Here is a 14,830-nt window from a genome sequence, read left to right as displayed (position 1 = left end):
CGTGTGTGTTCCGGCCCCGATCCTATTTCTGCAGCCGCTCCACAGCAGAGCCGGCTAAGACACAGTAGTAGCATTTCAGATGAATGGGGAGATTGTGGCGCTCCTTCCAGAGAAACATGAGTTGCCTAGTTCCAGCCACCCTCTATTCTGAGGGAGACGGCCTCAGTGACACGTCTTTTTGTCTAGCCGACTTCCAGTGGCTGGAAAATAAAATGTGTGAAGACGGGTAAAAGGGAGAGGGGGATGATTCATAGAGAAGGCGAAAAGGGTAGAGAGAAAGGAAGCCAGAGCTGGTCCGTGGGGTCTGGCGGCAGGGAGCCGGGGAGAGGGGGTACTCTGTAAGTCTGTAGACATTAAGTGACCGTCTGTATTTCCACTTAGAGACGGGCTTATGTCATGAGGGTTGAGAGTTGGCTGATGGGAGCTCAGGTAGGCTCCCTGCGAGGGCTTTAAGAGAGAAAGAACGCTCAGTAGCCTGGGATTGTCTATGGTAATTCGGTCCAAAGATGGGCTCCTGGCTGGATGGGTTTGCCCCTAAGAGCCCATAATTAACGTCTGACAGCAGAGTGGGAAGGTCTGTTCCAGGGTGTTGGATTATGGAGGATGCCTAGGAGCCTTTCTTTATTCCATTTCCCCCTCCCCTCTGTTCTGAAGCCCCAGATCTGTTCACAGTCACCTTTAGAAGATTGCTTCCGGAAAAAGAGTAGTTTGCATCAGTGAATTTAGTTTGGGGGCTGGGGGGTGGCTCAATTATGCCTGCCACATTCAAACGTCAGAGGCCAGGGTCCCTTCCCTCTTTCTCTGCCACAAGTTTCCCAACTCTGCTTCCTAACTCTGGCATATTCCGGCTTTGATGCCTTTCAACCACATCTTTCTTGGAGGAGTAAGAAGTTAAATATCACCCACTTGTGTCCAATTCCCCAGAGATCACCCTTTTCCATTCCTTTAACAGATTAACTGCATATTTCAAGAAATGCAACCCAGTAAAAGATTTGTGCTTTTATATGGACAGCTTTTCCAAGGGTACATAGCATTTGTGTTTTATAAAGCGTGAGTCCTTTCCTCTGGTCATTTTCCATGAGTTTCTAAGTGGTTTTTGAGGCCAGGATGATGCCTGATGTGAGAAAGCGAGGCTTTTATTGAGACATAAGATATCATGGATTCCTCTGGTTAGAGAGGCAGAATGTCAGCTAAGGGTCTTGCCTTCATTCACTCCTATGAATGGCTATCCCCACTGTTCTAGACAGATTTGCCTAAACTGTTCCCCACAGTGAGTTATTATTCCATTATAAAGCCCTTTTGAGATTGACCAATCCCTTTCCCAAAGGAAAATACCCTTTCACATTGAGCATTCTAATGCTACCATCTCACCCTGGCCCAAATCTAAGGAACGGTGACCCTTAAGAAATAAAGTACCCAATCGCTCAGGTCCCCCAGCCAAGATTAGGGAAATCCAGCAAGATTGAGGTCTGTGAAGAGCCTTTTAAGGCAGCTTTGTTGTAGTGACGCGGCTGAAGGCTAGGTGGCAGAATAGATACATCATTTAAAACACGCCTCCCTTAGAGAAGGGAAAAGAAGCTGACACTGGTGAAAGTCTGACAATGGGGGTGGGGGGACGTGGGAAGCAAAAGCACGGACGGACGGCCACTTCGACGCCCACTGGGTGCACTGTGCACCGTCCCGGCCTTGGCACTGCCCTTTGCTGTGGCAGCACCAGTCCAGTTGGAGGTGGGAGACCCTCCAAGTCCCCCCCTGCGGCTATATGCATGATCCTTTCCCTCGGAGCCTAGGAAGGGCCAGGTCAGAACTTGATTACTTGGGGTTCATCAAAGGATGCCCTAAAGCTTCTCTGGTGAATAATTATAATACGGTCTTCAGCCAGAGTGCATAAAAATGTCCTTTTTTTTTTTTTTTTTTTTACATTTTAAAATGTTAATTATGGTATATTTCAAACATTAAAAGCAGGAGATAATGCAACAGATATCCTCTACCCACCACACACATTTACCACACTAAGATTTCACCATCTTGTTTGAGGTTTTGTTAAAAAGAAATAACAATGTTACAGAGAACAGCTCACCTCCTGCTGCAGCCCATGCCTGTCTTCACTCTGCAGAGGTAGCCATCCTCCTGAAATAGCTTTGTATCCTTTCTGCATAATGCTTTTCTAGGCTTTTTAGGAAGTTTCTTAAGAACAGAGAACGATTTTGAGGGTGAACCCATGTGCCCCTTTAGAGCTCATTTTGTAGCAGCGTTTGCTATGGTGGCCATTTAACGAGCGTCTAAATAGACCCAAGGCTGACTTTTGAAGGAGCTGGAGCCAACTACAGCTCAGAATGATTTATATTTCTATGTGAGCAATATATAAATTGATAGTTTTAAGAATTTATGTTTAGGAGGCTTCTGGAGCCATTCCAGAAATATATGGCAGAAGAGGGAGGGCTCCATGAATACAGTTTCTGGTTGGAGGCCTCCTGTCTTTTTGGGTCATGGGACCTCTTATGTTCCGACAACAGGCAGGCCCAGGGCTGTGTTTGAGTTCTGGAAAAAATGAGATTAACCAGGAAAAGTGATCTATTGTGAGTCAGAAGACAGTGTGGATAGATCCAAATCTAGGAGGGATAGCGATGGACCAGGTAGGGAGGCTGGAATCACATGGGATAGGAGGAAACAGAAGGCGTTACCTGCTTGAAGCAGGTTTGTTGTAATGCATTTGAGTCATGAAAAGGCCAAATAAGATCATGGTGTGCAGTTGGAATAGGTTTCAACACAGTGCAAGAGGGAAAAGCAGTAAGAGCTAGCTTACCACCATTAGCTCATAGGACACATTTATATGAATTAGGAAGAGATGCCCCTCCCTAAGATACCTTACTTCTATTTGTCAGAAAATTGTTATAACATACAGATTTTATTAGAAAAAAGAAACTTTACTACCCCTTCCAGGAAACCGTCATAATGAGTGTATATATCTGTGATGTCTGCTGTGTGGCTTGTGCCACTGAGATGGGGCTCTTATCATGCAGTGCACGATGTGCACAGCTGTATGCGGTGGCCCTGTTTGGAAGAGTTGAGCCTGGTTACCAAACCACCAGGAAGCACTGCATTTCTACTAGCGTGGGAAGGATCGGTCCAGTGACATGGCTTGATCCATTACCAGGGTTGAAGGATGGGCGTGAACCCCTTCAGGGCAGCTAACTCTGGCCGTGTTCTCAGCTGGGCCAATCTACACCTTTGTTCCGTTACTTAGAGAAACCATGCTTTCCCATATCCCCATGGCTTTGCACAAATTGTCTGTTCTTTTTTTTAAAAAAATAGTAATGATTAATTAAATTTTGGCTGCGTTGGGTCTTCGTTGCTGCACGCAGGTTTTCTCTAGTTATGGTGAGCAGGGGCTACTCTTCGTCATGGTGCGCAGACTTCTCATTGCAGTGGCTTCTCTTGTTGCAGAGCACGGGCTCTATGTGCGTGGGCTTCAGTAGTTGTGGCACATGGGCTCAGTAGCTGTGGTATGTGGGCTCAGTAGTTGTGGTGCATGGGCTTAGCTGCTCCACGGCATGTGGGATCTTCCCAGACCAGGGATTGAACCCATGTACCCTGCATTGGCAGGCAGATTCTTAACCACTGCGCCACTAGGGAAGTCCCCAAACTGTCTATTCTGACAAGAATGCCTTTCCCCCTCTGTGCTGACTGGTGAAATCCCAGTCATCATTAAAGACCCGGATGAAATCACACCTCATTTGGAAGGTTTCCCTGACTCCCATGTGTAATTTCCTAAGGGCATCTAGCTGAGTAGCACCATTTATCCCATGAGGTCCTCTGTGTCCTCATCAGTAAAATGGAGGAATAATATTGCTCATCCCCTAGGGTTGTTGTGAGCCTTCAATGAGACAGTCTATGTGAACCTCACTAGTGCTTAATTAATATTACCTGTTGTAGCCCTATCGTCCCATTAGACTGAATGTCTTGAAGGACCTGAGGTCTTACTCATCTTGACATCTTTTGAATAATTTATAAATAAACGTATTTAGTTTATTTTTGGCTGCGCAGGGTCTTCATTGCTGCATGTGGGCTTTCTCTAGTTGTGGCGAGCGGGGGATACTCTTTGTTGCAGTGCACGGGCTCTACGCACGCGGGCTTCAATAGTTGTGGTACACGGTCTCAGCAGTTGTGGCGCATGGGCTTAGTGGCTCTGCGGCATGTGGGATCTTCTTGGACCAGGGATCGAAACCATGTTCTCTGCAATGGCAGGTGGATTCTTAACCACTGCACCACCAGGGAAGTCCCTCATCTTGATATCTTATTTCTGCTTTTCCTTCTTCCTTCCCTACCTCTTAGCCATAAGCTCCTAGTACAGTTCCTAGCACAGAGGACACTAAATAAATTATTTTTGAATGAAAAACATTTACCACCCCCTAATTATTCCAACATCTTCTTAAACAATGAGTTTTATCTCTTCATCATTCTGATTGTTTTACTATCCATGTTGATGTGTTTCTACTTTGTACCTTTATATTCTAGTCTGGTTAACGCTTTGTGTCTCAAATTGAGTAATTTATGAACTCTTTAAAAATTCCAGTAAATTCCAATATACTTCTATTGTTAGACTTAAAATATGTTAATTGTAGTGTAACCTAAACATGTACAAACACATAAAGGTATAAGCTCCATACGCTTATCTCACTGTAAAATCCAACAAATATGTAAGTAAACTCAGTCAAAACTACAAACCCAACAAAATCCAAAATGACAACATTAATTTAGTATGTTGTTTGATGTTTGGTTGATGTTTTGCTGGAAATAAATCACTACTCACGTTGTGATTATGGTTTAACTGTTACGGTGCAGGGTTTTTGAGCTTGGCATACACAGGCTCAATGTCCTATTTGATGATTTAACTCTCTCACTATTTTTGTTTTTAAGCTACAGTGGACTATATAGTGGTTAAAGTCAGCTTGACGTACAAAAACTAAGGATAATCAAAATTACCCATGAAAACCCCTTAAGTCACTTGAAAAACCAAACAGTACTGCAAAACCTTCACTTTTATAACATAGCATCAGGACACCCAGCCTTCACTCAGCTCCTATGCATTGTCTCAGGATCAAATCCACATCTGCTTTTTAGCTCATTAGCAAATGACAATCACAATGAAATTACATGAATCCTATACCTTTGAAAATGGAAAATGTCTTCTAGTGCTGGATGCAAGGCTGAGGTAAGGAACTTACACAACTGGGTGATGAGCTTTGGAGAAAAACAAATTTAAAAAAACAACATGAACAACCTGTACTATTATGGCTGGTCTGAGTGTGTGTGTGTGTGTGGTATATATTGGAGGTCACACACAGAGAGGGCCTGAAGTGAGGGGGGTTGACTACCATTTTGTTGGTAAATGAGTCACTACATACAGCATAAACATCACGACTCACTAGGTCATTCTGCTTGTATAGCCTTAGAACAGGTAAGGGCACCAATTCGACCACCAAACATGAAGTGGGGGCATCTTAACCATAAGCCAACCGAAGAGACAACACCTGTTTGGAGCAAGGATTGAAAGGCCGAGTGGAGAGGTAGGATTTACCGAATTAGGGTAGATTACGGGTGTGGAGGGCAGGTTTCCCTGAGCCCCAAGCTTGAATACTTTTGTCCTTTTACATTAAAGCAGCTCAACCTTGGGCAAGTTACTTAACCTTCCTCTGGTTCCATTTATTCTGTAAAATGGGCTATAGTACCTATCAGTGGTTGTTGTGAGGGTTACATGAGACAATCTATGTAAATCGCTTGGCGCAGCACCTATTACACTGTGTGTTAATTTGCTAGGGCTGCTGTAACAAAGTACCACAAACCGAGAGGCTTAAACAACAGAAATTTCATGTCTCACGTTTGGAGAGAAGTCTGAGATCAAGGTGTTGGCAGGACCATGCTATCTGGAAAACTCTAGGGAAGGATCTGTTCCAAGCCTCTCTCTTAGCTTCTGGGAGTTCCTCAGTTTATGGCGGCATAACTGATCTTCACGTGCTGTTTCCCTGAGTGTGTGTCTGTGTTCAAAACTTCCCTTTTTATAAGGACACCAGTCATAGTCGAGCAGGGGCCCATTCTACTGCAGTATGACCTCATCTTAACTAATTATGTCTGCAGAGACCCTACTTCCAAATAAGGGCACATTCTGGGGGTGAGGACTTCAACATGTGAATTTTGTGGGGACACAATTCCATCTACAACACAGAGTAAACACTCCAGTGGTAGTTATTACTATTCACAATGCCTTCTTCAATCACCTTTTCATGGTGTAGTTTTATAGTCAGAATTTTCAGATCTTCGTTTTTATTCTCATTGTCTTTCCTGGCCTGTTTATGTCTAGGAAGTACCCCAAGAACAGGCGACTGGGCTGTTGTGTTCACCATCGTGTTGCCGGGTGCCTAGAACAGTGATGGGTGCATAGCAGACACTCAGTGAAGGTTTGTGGATAAATAAATAATGTCTGTTTCTTTCCCATTTTTTTTCTTTTTTTGATTTCTCAGTTAGCCCAGACTCTCTCTCTAGTTATCTTTTCTCGATTGCCAAAGTATTAAAAGCAAAAGAAATGAAACCAAACAAAATTTAATTTCCTTTTTGTTGATAGTTATTAAATCCTCCCTAATCACTTGCTCTCTGCAGCCAGTTAGAAACCCAGCCAGATGGCAAAGGGCAGTTGGGGTGCTGGTGGGGGAGGGGGGGTGCAGGTGCCTGTGTTGGAGCCAGCTAGAGTCCACTCGGAGCACTTTCTGGGACTTGATGTTGGCCAGGTCTAAGACTTGGGAATGAAGGAGACCCAACTCTACCCTGAGAGTCTGGGAAGGAACCAGTGAGGTCAATATTGGCTCTAGAGGTTGAAAGTCAATGTCTACACCAGGAGCCACAGGCCAGAAAGGTACAGGGGCTTTACTTGGTCTTCAGAAAGATGCATGCTTCCTTTGTCTGGTGCAATGACTCCCTGGTCTACAAACCACCAGCGCAGGCCCCAAAGATGTGACCACCTGTGTCAGATGGTTCCCTGGTCTGAAAACAAGGAGTTCTATAAATCTTGAACTCAGGCAGGAGCTGGTGTGTCAAGTATGGGGAGACAATGCTCTGTATTCTAGAGACCCAGAGATGAGTTGTCATGGGCTAAAAAGAAGTGTCTGAAAACTAAAAACACACTAATAATTTACTGATCGACTGGCACCATCTATGCATATACGTATCTATCCATCTACTTAGCTATTTTCTCATAGCTGTAAAACAGATGTCACAAATGTACATAGCCCTGGTAAGTCACAGGATGCAGGCTGGGTGGGGACTGGGGAGAAACATGGGTTCAAGTGGGGATGTTACAATTCACTTTCAGACTATTGTTACCATTTGGGACTATGAAAACAGCATTGCCCCACCCTACTCTGACCTTTTTTTTTTTTCCTCAAAGATTTAATTGGATATTTAACTTTATTACAAAACCCTTTTTATTTTTATTGTGGAGACAAGCATACATAAAACTAGACAGAATAGTATAACAAATCCTCACGAGTCCATCCTTCAGCCGGAAACAACCATTATTCTGTGGCCATCGTGCCCCCTATACACAGCTCTCTTCACTTCGTCCATTTCCATTGACTGAATTTTAAAACATATGAAAACATAACTCTTCAGCTTCAGGTTCACAATTATGTTTATGGATCCTCTTTCTTTTCTTTTTTAAAATAAATTTATTTATTTATTTATTTTTGGCTGCATTGGGTCTTCGTTGCTCTGTGCAGGCTTTCTCTAGTTGTGGTGAGCAGGGGCTACTCTTTGTTGTGGTGCGTGGGCTTCCCACTGTGGTGGCTTCTCTTTGTTGTGGAGCACGGGCTCTAGGCGTGCAGGATTCAGTAGTTGTGGCGCGTGGGCTCAGTAGTTGTGGCTCGTGAGCTCTAGAGCTCAGACTCAGTAGTTGTGGCGCTCAGGCTTAGTTGCTTCACGGCACGTGGGATCTTCCTGGACCCGTGTTCCCTGCACTGGCAGGAGGATTCTTAACCACTACACCACCAGGAAAGTCCTGGAGCTTCTTTCTTCTTGAACCCTGAAAATTCACCCAAACATTTCCAAATAATAAGTAGGGAGATAGATGATTTCCTTCTAAATTATAGAGGAGGAAATTGATGCCCAATAAAATAATGTTTGAGGAAAGTGGATCAGTGGAGGATAAATGACTTTGAGGTTCCAGAGTTTGGACATCTGAGAGGATGGTGGGGGAAACAGATGATCTGGGCAGAGGAAGCACTGAATAAAGGTGGAGAATGAGGTGGAGAGGGTACCTCCAGTGAAGCTGCCCTGAGCACACAGCAGGTCTGGAAAGAGCAGAGCTGGTGAGAGAGACCTGGGGGTCATCCACAAAAATGTGGCAGTATGAACATGAATGCCCAGAAGGGAAAGCACTGGGCAGAGAAGAGCACCTCGTTCTGAGCTTAGGAGGAGCACTCAAGTTATTGCCAGGAACCTAGTTATTACTGTTTCCCAGGAAGGCAGAGAGGTGGTGCTGGGAGGAAGTGATGGAGGGCACCTGTTTGACTTGAACTTGGTGAAGGAAATCAAGAACTGGCCATCATGTGAAGGTGGGAGGAGATTGGGACATGTGGAGAGACATGAGTGTTTGAAACAGCTGGGATGGACTGGGTGGGAGAGAGGACTCCTGGGAAACTCATAGGGGGAAGTGACTGCCTGCTTACCCAGAAGGGAAACCTCTCTACTCACACCAAAAGTTATCTGTTCCAGGAGAGAGAGAGCGAGAGAGCGAGAGAGAGAGAAAGAGAGAGAGAGAGAGAGAGAGAGAGAGAACCTCTGCTGGTTTGAGTTTCAAATTTCAGGGAACATCTAGAGCCTCTTTTAAAAGCCACATCATTAGGTCTGGCCTACCCAGGAAAATCTACCTTTTGATTGACTCGAAGTCAACTGCAAATTAATTGAATCTGCAAAGTCTCTTCACCTTTGCCATATAAGGTAACATAATCACAGGATTTGATATTCTATCATGATGTTCTAGTGGTTAAAAGCAAGTTACATGTCCCACCAACATCCAAGGGAAAGGGATTATAGAAGAGTGTGGGTCACTGGGGGTCATTTTAGAATACTGCCTACCCCAGTGCTTGACAGGTCAATGCCATTTTTGTCCTCAGGTTCCCCACCAGTACAATAATAGGACTCTGAGTCCTTGGAGCAGTGCTAAATCTCATGTATAGATCTAATTGTCAAGAGAGAATGGACTTAAGAGAGGAAGAAATATTCAGTTGTCTTCAAGCTTCTCAAGTTCTGTAGTGTTTCAAAAAAGTCCGAGGAGGATACCAGCATATGAACTCAAGTCAACAGACGTTTAATGAGAGCACTTTAGCACCAGGCACTGTCTTTCATTTTGTGTTACCAGGGACACAAAGATGAGTGTGTTTCTTGATTGCAGAAATCTTTACAGTTTTCTGTGAGATCAGACACATATACTGAATACAAAGTAGCCTAAAGGAAATATCTTATGAGATGTAGGCAGCCAGCCTGGGAGCCATACGACCCTTACTCAGGGGTATCCCTATAGTACACACACCTTGATAGATGTCCTATGGCTTCTGGTCACTTAAGTACCTCCTTTTATTTATGATTGCCATAGGGAGCATGACCAACTCCAGGAAAGAACATACAGACTGTTATTGCCAGGCTGTGCTTCAGCATTGGCTGACATCTGGTCAACCCCACAATAATAAAGCTGCACAGCCCCTCAGGGCAAAAGAGGATGACAGCCCTGGTGAAAAATTGGGTTTTCCAGTTCTAACTTCCAGGGGTTATTCAAAGTGTCAGGGATATGAGAGGAAGGGAAGACATTCAAGAAAACTGACGAGGAGTGTTTGGGCTGGGAGTGGAATCTGCTCCCTTCCTGAGTCTGGCCCATCTCACCCCCAAGTCTTTGAAGTGTGTTACCTGGACAGTGAGCTAAGCCATGCTTGGCAGGAGGGGGAGGGAGGCTGTGTGGTCTGGCAAAGAGCAGAGCAAGGGGCAGAAGGATGGAGCTTGGATCTGCGGCTGGCTCACACCACGTCTCATGCCAGGCATTTCACCATTCAGTCCAGCTGGAAACTGAGGAAAAGACCCAAGTTGGGATTTCACTGAGAAATCCAGAGGCCTTTCACAAGAATAAACAAGGCAGTGTTTCTCCCTCTCTGGTCTCTGTTGCTGTGTGAGTGTGTGATTGTGTCTATTTCTGGGTCTTTAGGTGTGTGTGTGTGTGTGTGTGTGTGTGTGTGTGTTTTAGCTGTGATCATTTCTCTCTGTTCCCTGTCCTCTTACTTTCTCTGTGGACCAGCTTCAGGATGGGATTTTGGGCTCCACTTCTGTCACTGTCTTCAAGTATGACTGGGCTGAGCCACAGTGCCCCTCACCCCCCTACGCCTCTCTTTAGCTTACTTTCTGGCTCAAGTGAGGTCTGCGTTTCTGCTGCATCTTCTGAGTGGCATGTCTCGGCAAGCCTCTACCCCTCATCTTGACAATGGAAATGTTGAGGATCGGGGTAGTAGAAAAAGCTCTTGACCTGGCAAAGGCCTTGCAGAGCCCTGGTTCTGTCTGTTGCTGGAGCAACGGCAGGGATTTTTTTTTTTTTTAATAGGCACTTCTGGTAGAGGGACAAAGAAAAACAAAAACAAAAAAAATCACTCCTTTAAAGTGAACACTTTTCTATGACCTTGGATTTCATTTTCTCTGCCCCCAAACCCTGCCCAGAGTCCTCAGATGGGCCAGACTTCTTCCACATTTCTACCATTTCATCCTTCCCATTTACTCAGGAAAAGCAAATCCATTTCTCCTTCCTCTGGCCTTCCTCCCTTCTCATTCTTCTTCATTTAGGGTGCTTTGGGGAGTAGATTGCCTTTTACTGTGTGCATTTAATTTGACTCCATTTAGAGAGGGAGAACCTTATTTGGTGGCCTCTGCGTCTGAAAACATACTGGTTAGGAGTCATACAGACCTGAGTTGAAGCATTTAGCTGAGTGACCCTGGTGAGTTACCTTTCTGTAGCTCTGCTTTAGTTTTCCTAACCTATAAAATGGAAATAAGCCCACTGTGCAGGATGGGAATACTAAACAGGAAAACATATGTAAAATTCTTAGCACTCTGTCCACTAAATGGATGGGCTTTGACCTTCATACTCATTGTGGGTGGTGGACACACAGTAGTGCACACATCTTTTAAAGATGCTTCCCTTCTCAATGTATTCCTCTTTCCCTTTTTATTAGGCTGAATGACGATTGCCCTGCCCCTGCTCATAGCCAAGCTCAGTGCCTTGAACCCTGTCTGCCGATCAGAGTGATTGGCTCCAGGGAAGACACCTGATCCTGTCATGGCTCACCCATGGGTGAGGCTGGGCCAATTAGATTCTCCCTTTCATAAATGTGAATGAAAAGCACAGAAGGAAGGACCAGTTGGTCGTGGTCATGGGAGCTGAGAAGTCTTAGGAGACTGAGGTAATAGGAACAAGATGAATGAACACATACTCAGCAGCAAATGGCCTTGATTCACAAAGGCTTTCGGTTTTCTTGTTCCACGGTCTTACGATTGTCCTCACAATCCCATGACATTCCTTCTACCCTTTCAACAACCACTTTCTTCCCTTGACTAGTTGGAGAGGGTTTTGGCTTTTTGCAACCAAAAGAGCTTTTTTAAAAAATTTTAATTTATTTTTAATTTTATTTTTTTAAACATCTTTATTGGAGTATAATTGCTTTACAACGGTGTGTTAGTTTCTGCTTTATAACAAAGTGAATCAGCCATACTTATACATATATCCCCATACCCCCTCCCTCTTGCGTCTCCCTCCCAGCCTCCCTATCCCACCCCTCTAGGTGGTCACAAAGCACCAAGCTGATCTCCCTGTGCTATGCGGCTGCTTCCCACTAGCTATCGGTTTTACATCTGAGAGTGTATATATATCCCCAAAGAGCTTTTATTAAAACATCTTCGTGGATTTTCTGATTTGGGGTGGTGCTGGGCTGTCACAGAAGTCCTCTTCTTCTCCAACCTTGAAGACTGTTGGGATTGTGTGTCTTTATGGAATGTTGACTCTACAAGAGTTTGTGTGATAAGAGTTCATCATCCTGTCAATTTTCATACATAGAAAAATTTCACTCTTAGGAAACTCTTGTTGTGCTAAACATTGGTCCTTTTGCTGAAGTTTGGACTCTTCTTTCATAATTCTTTTTATTCCCTCTGGGATCCTTGTAGCGCTATTTTTCTCCAAATTGTTTGGGTTCCGGGACACTGGAGATCTTCTTTTCTGCATCCAAAAGTGTTGGAGTTTCTCAGCAGAGAGATCCTGGAGATACCAAATCTGTTTTGAAAGTCTTAGACCATATATTACCCTTGAAAGATGCTTGCTGTTTCAGATCTTGATGCTGTGCCTCTGAAAATTCATCATATATTCACAGACAGCATTTCTTTGATCCTCCTGACAATACCTGGCTGGTTAAGTGAACCCACTCTACCAACCTGGACATAGAAGCTCAGAGGAAGTCTGGTTGACAGTAGGGGTCTTTGAAGCACATCAGCTTTGGAAACCTGGGTAGAATGCCTCCTTTCCCACTATCTCAGGCTCACTGCCAAACTTTCAGCTACAATCCTGAGCCTTGGGCAGGGCTCATTTTAGGGGGAATCTAAAACATGAGGGATTCTGTCTACATGTGCCCAATAAGGGAGACTTATCTCCAACAGAGATGTTTCAAGGAACCCTACCAGGGACTTGGGAGATCTTTGCTTTTATCCACTTGGAGAGAGCTCACCAACTTGGAGGATACACAGCTCTCCAGGGGATGAGCAGGGAAGGGACTTAGAGATGTCCCGAGACTCCGTCTCCATGGCCGTGGTAGTCTCATGGAGCACAGGGTTGGGGGACATGCATAACAGGCACAAAGCACACCTCTAGTCCTTTAACACCAGATCTGCTAAGACAGCACCATCGCTGTCATGGATGTCTCTGGGATGTTACCTTAGAAACCAGCTAAGCTGCTTCTTTGATTTTCTCTAGTACCTGGGAATTAAACTCTTCATATGAGCTAATACTTTCTGCCTTTTCTTAGTCCAAACCAGCACTGTCGTGGAGGGAAAAATTAGAATGAGTGAGCTAATAACCTTTTGGGATACCAAAGGTCTTTGACGTTTGGTGAGTTTGTGCACCCCTACCCCCCCACCTTTAATTACTGACCAGATTCCTGAGTGAGATCAGGAGTAAGGCAAATGGGTGAAGGGCTTGAAAATAGCCTGCTTCTCTCTAGAGCCTCAGCCCTGGTTATTTTCAATGACTGTCTGAAAATTCACAATGGATCAAGGTTCATGTTCATGGTAGAGTGTCTATGTGGGGCTAGGTGAGAGTACTTCTGTGGGGCATCTAGTGGTAGATGCCTTAGGGTTAGGGATGCCAGACAGAGTATAGAATGGCCAGTTAAATTGGAATTTAAATAACAGTGAATACATTCAGTATAAGTATATTCCATGTAATATTTGAGACATAGTTAAAATTTATCTGTTGTTTATCTAAAATTCAAATTTAACTGGGTGCCCTATATTTTTATATTTATCTGACAACTCTGCCTGGGGTGAGCACAGTCCCTGGTGACTCCAAGTTTGTGAGAAGGTAATATGTGCATATGTTTGCATGTAGGAGGCATGGGTACCAAAGCAAATAGGAACGGTGTATGTGTAAAAGTGTGTCTGTATCTTAGGAGGAAACAATATCTAGGTCAGAGATATTGATTCCAAAATTATTTTTTATTTGCAAACATTTCCCAAGACCTTAGAGATCCTTGGAGAATTCCAAAGGCCCTCCTAAAATCTGAGCGATTGACCTTCCTAAATTAAATAGTCCCATTAAGTCATTTGGAAGAATGAGCTAGCTAAAATTCTAAGAGTATAATGTAGAACTTTCCCCCTTCTTTTTATTATTAGTTTTTAAAATTATTATTTAGGATTTTTCTCATTACACTCCTCTTTCTTCTCTTTGATGACCACTGAGGAGATAAAATATGAAGACAGAAGCTGTAGGAGTTTAGGCGTGGTTGGGGAAAAATAAATCGACTCTTAGAGGTTCCTGCTCAAGAGAGAGGGGCATCCAGGGAGGGCTTTGTGGGTGCGGGGAGAACAGGTTCTGGGCCGGGGCTCAGGGAAATCTGGCAGCAGATGAATCAGTCCCGGCAGGTCTAGGAATGGAAGACTCTACACAGCTGGCTCCTGATGGTGCAAAGGGAGTGGCAAGTGAGGGCTTTTAGCCCCAGGCTAAATCCTGGAGGAGGACGGGAGGGACAGGCAGATTTACAGGTTGCAACAAACTCCAAAGCCTTGCCCAGAGTTCTCTGGTTGCCCTGGAATGGAGGTGTAAGCTCAACTGCCAGTCTGGGGTGTCTGGATCTTTCTGTTCAAGGCAGATTTGACACTACTTGATGCTAGTTGTCAGAGGACTTGACCAGGGTTAAGCAGTGTTAAGTGCAGGGCAGGGGTGGGACGCAGGCTGGTCCTAACTTTCCAGCTCTGGCAAGCTCTCCCTGCTTGCCTGGGTAGGACACACACTTTCGAACCAAGTGTTCCTGTGACATCCAGGTGAGCTCCTCTCCTTCTTGGCGACCTTCTGTGGGGATACACTAGTCCCAGGTCTGATACCTGGGAGCACACACCCACCTTGTCTCAGTGAGCGGCCATCGGCCAATTAGGAGGATGTTCAGCTTCGCTGGTATCTCATTCTCCAGATCCAGACAATATGCCTGGCTGCAAATCCTGGAAAACTTGGGTTTGATCAAGCTGGAGACTCAACCTGTTTGTG

The sequence above is a fragment of the Phocoena sinus genome, chromosome 7, assembly GCF_008692025.1.
Source record: "Phocoena sinus isolate mPhoSin1 chromosome 7, mPhoSin1.pri, whole genome shotgun sequence".
In the NCBI taxonomy this organism is placed as follows: Eukaryota; Metazoa; Chordata; class Mammalia; order Artiodactyla; family Phocoenidae; genus Phocoena; species Phocoena sinus.
Note: the sequence above shows the minus strand (reverse complement) of the source record.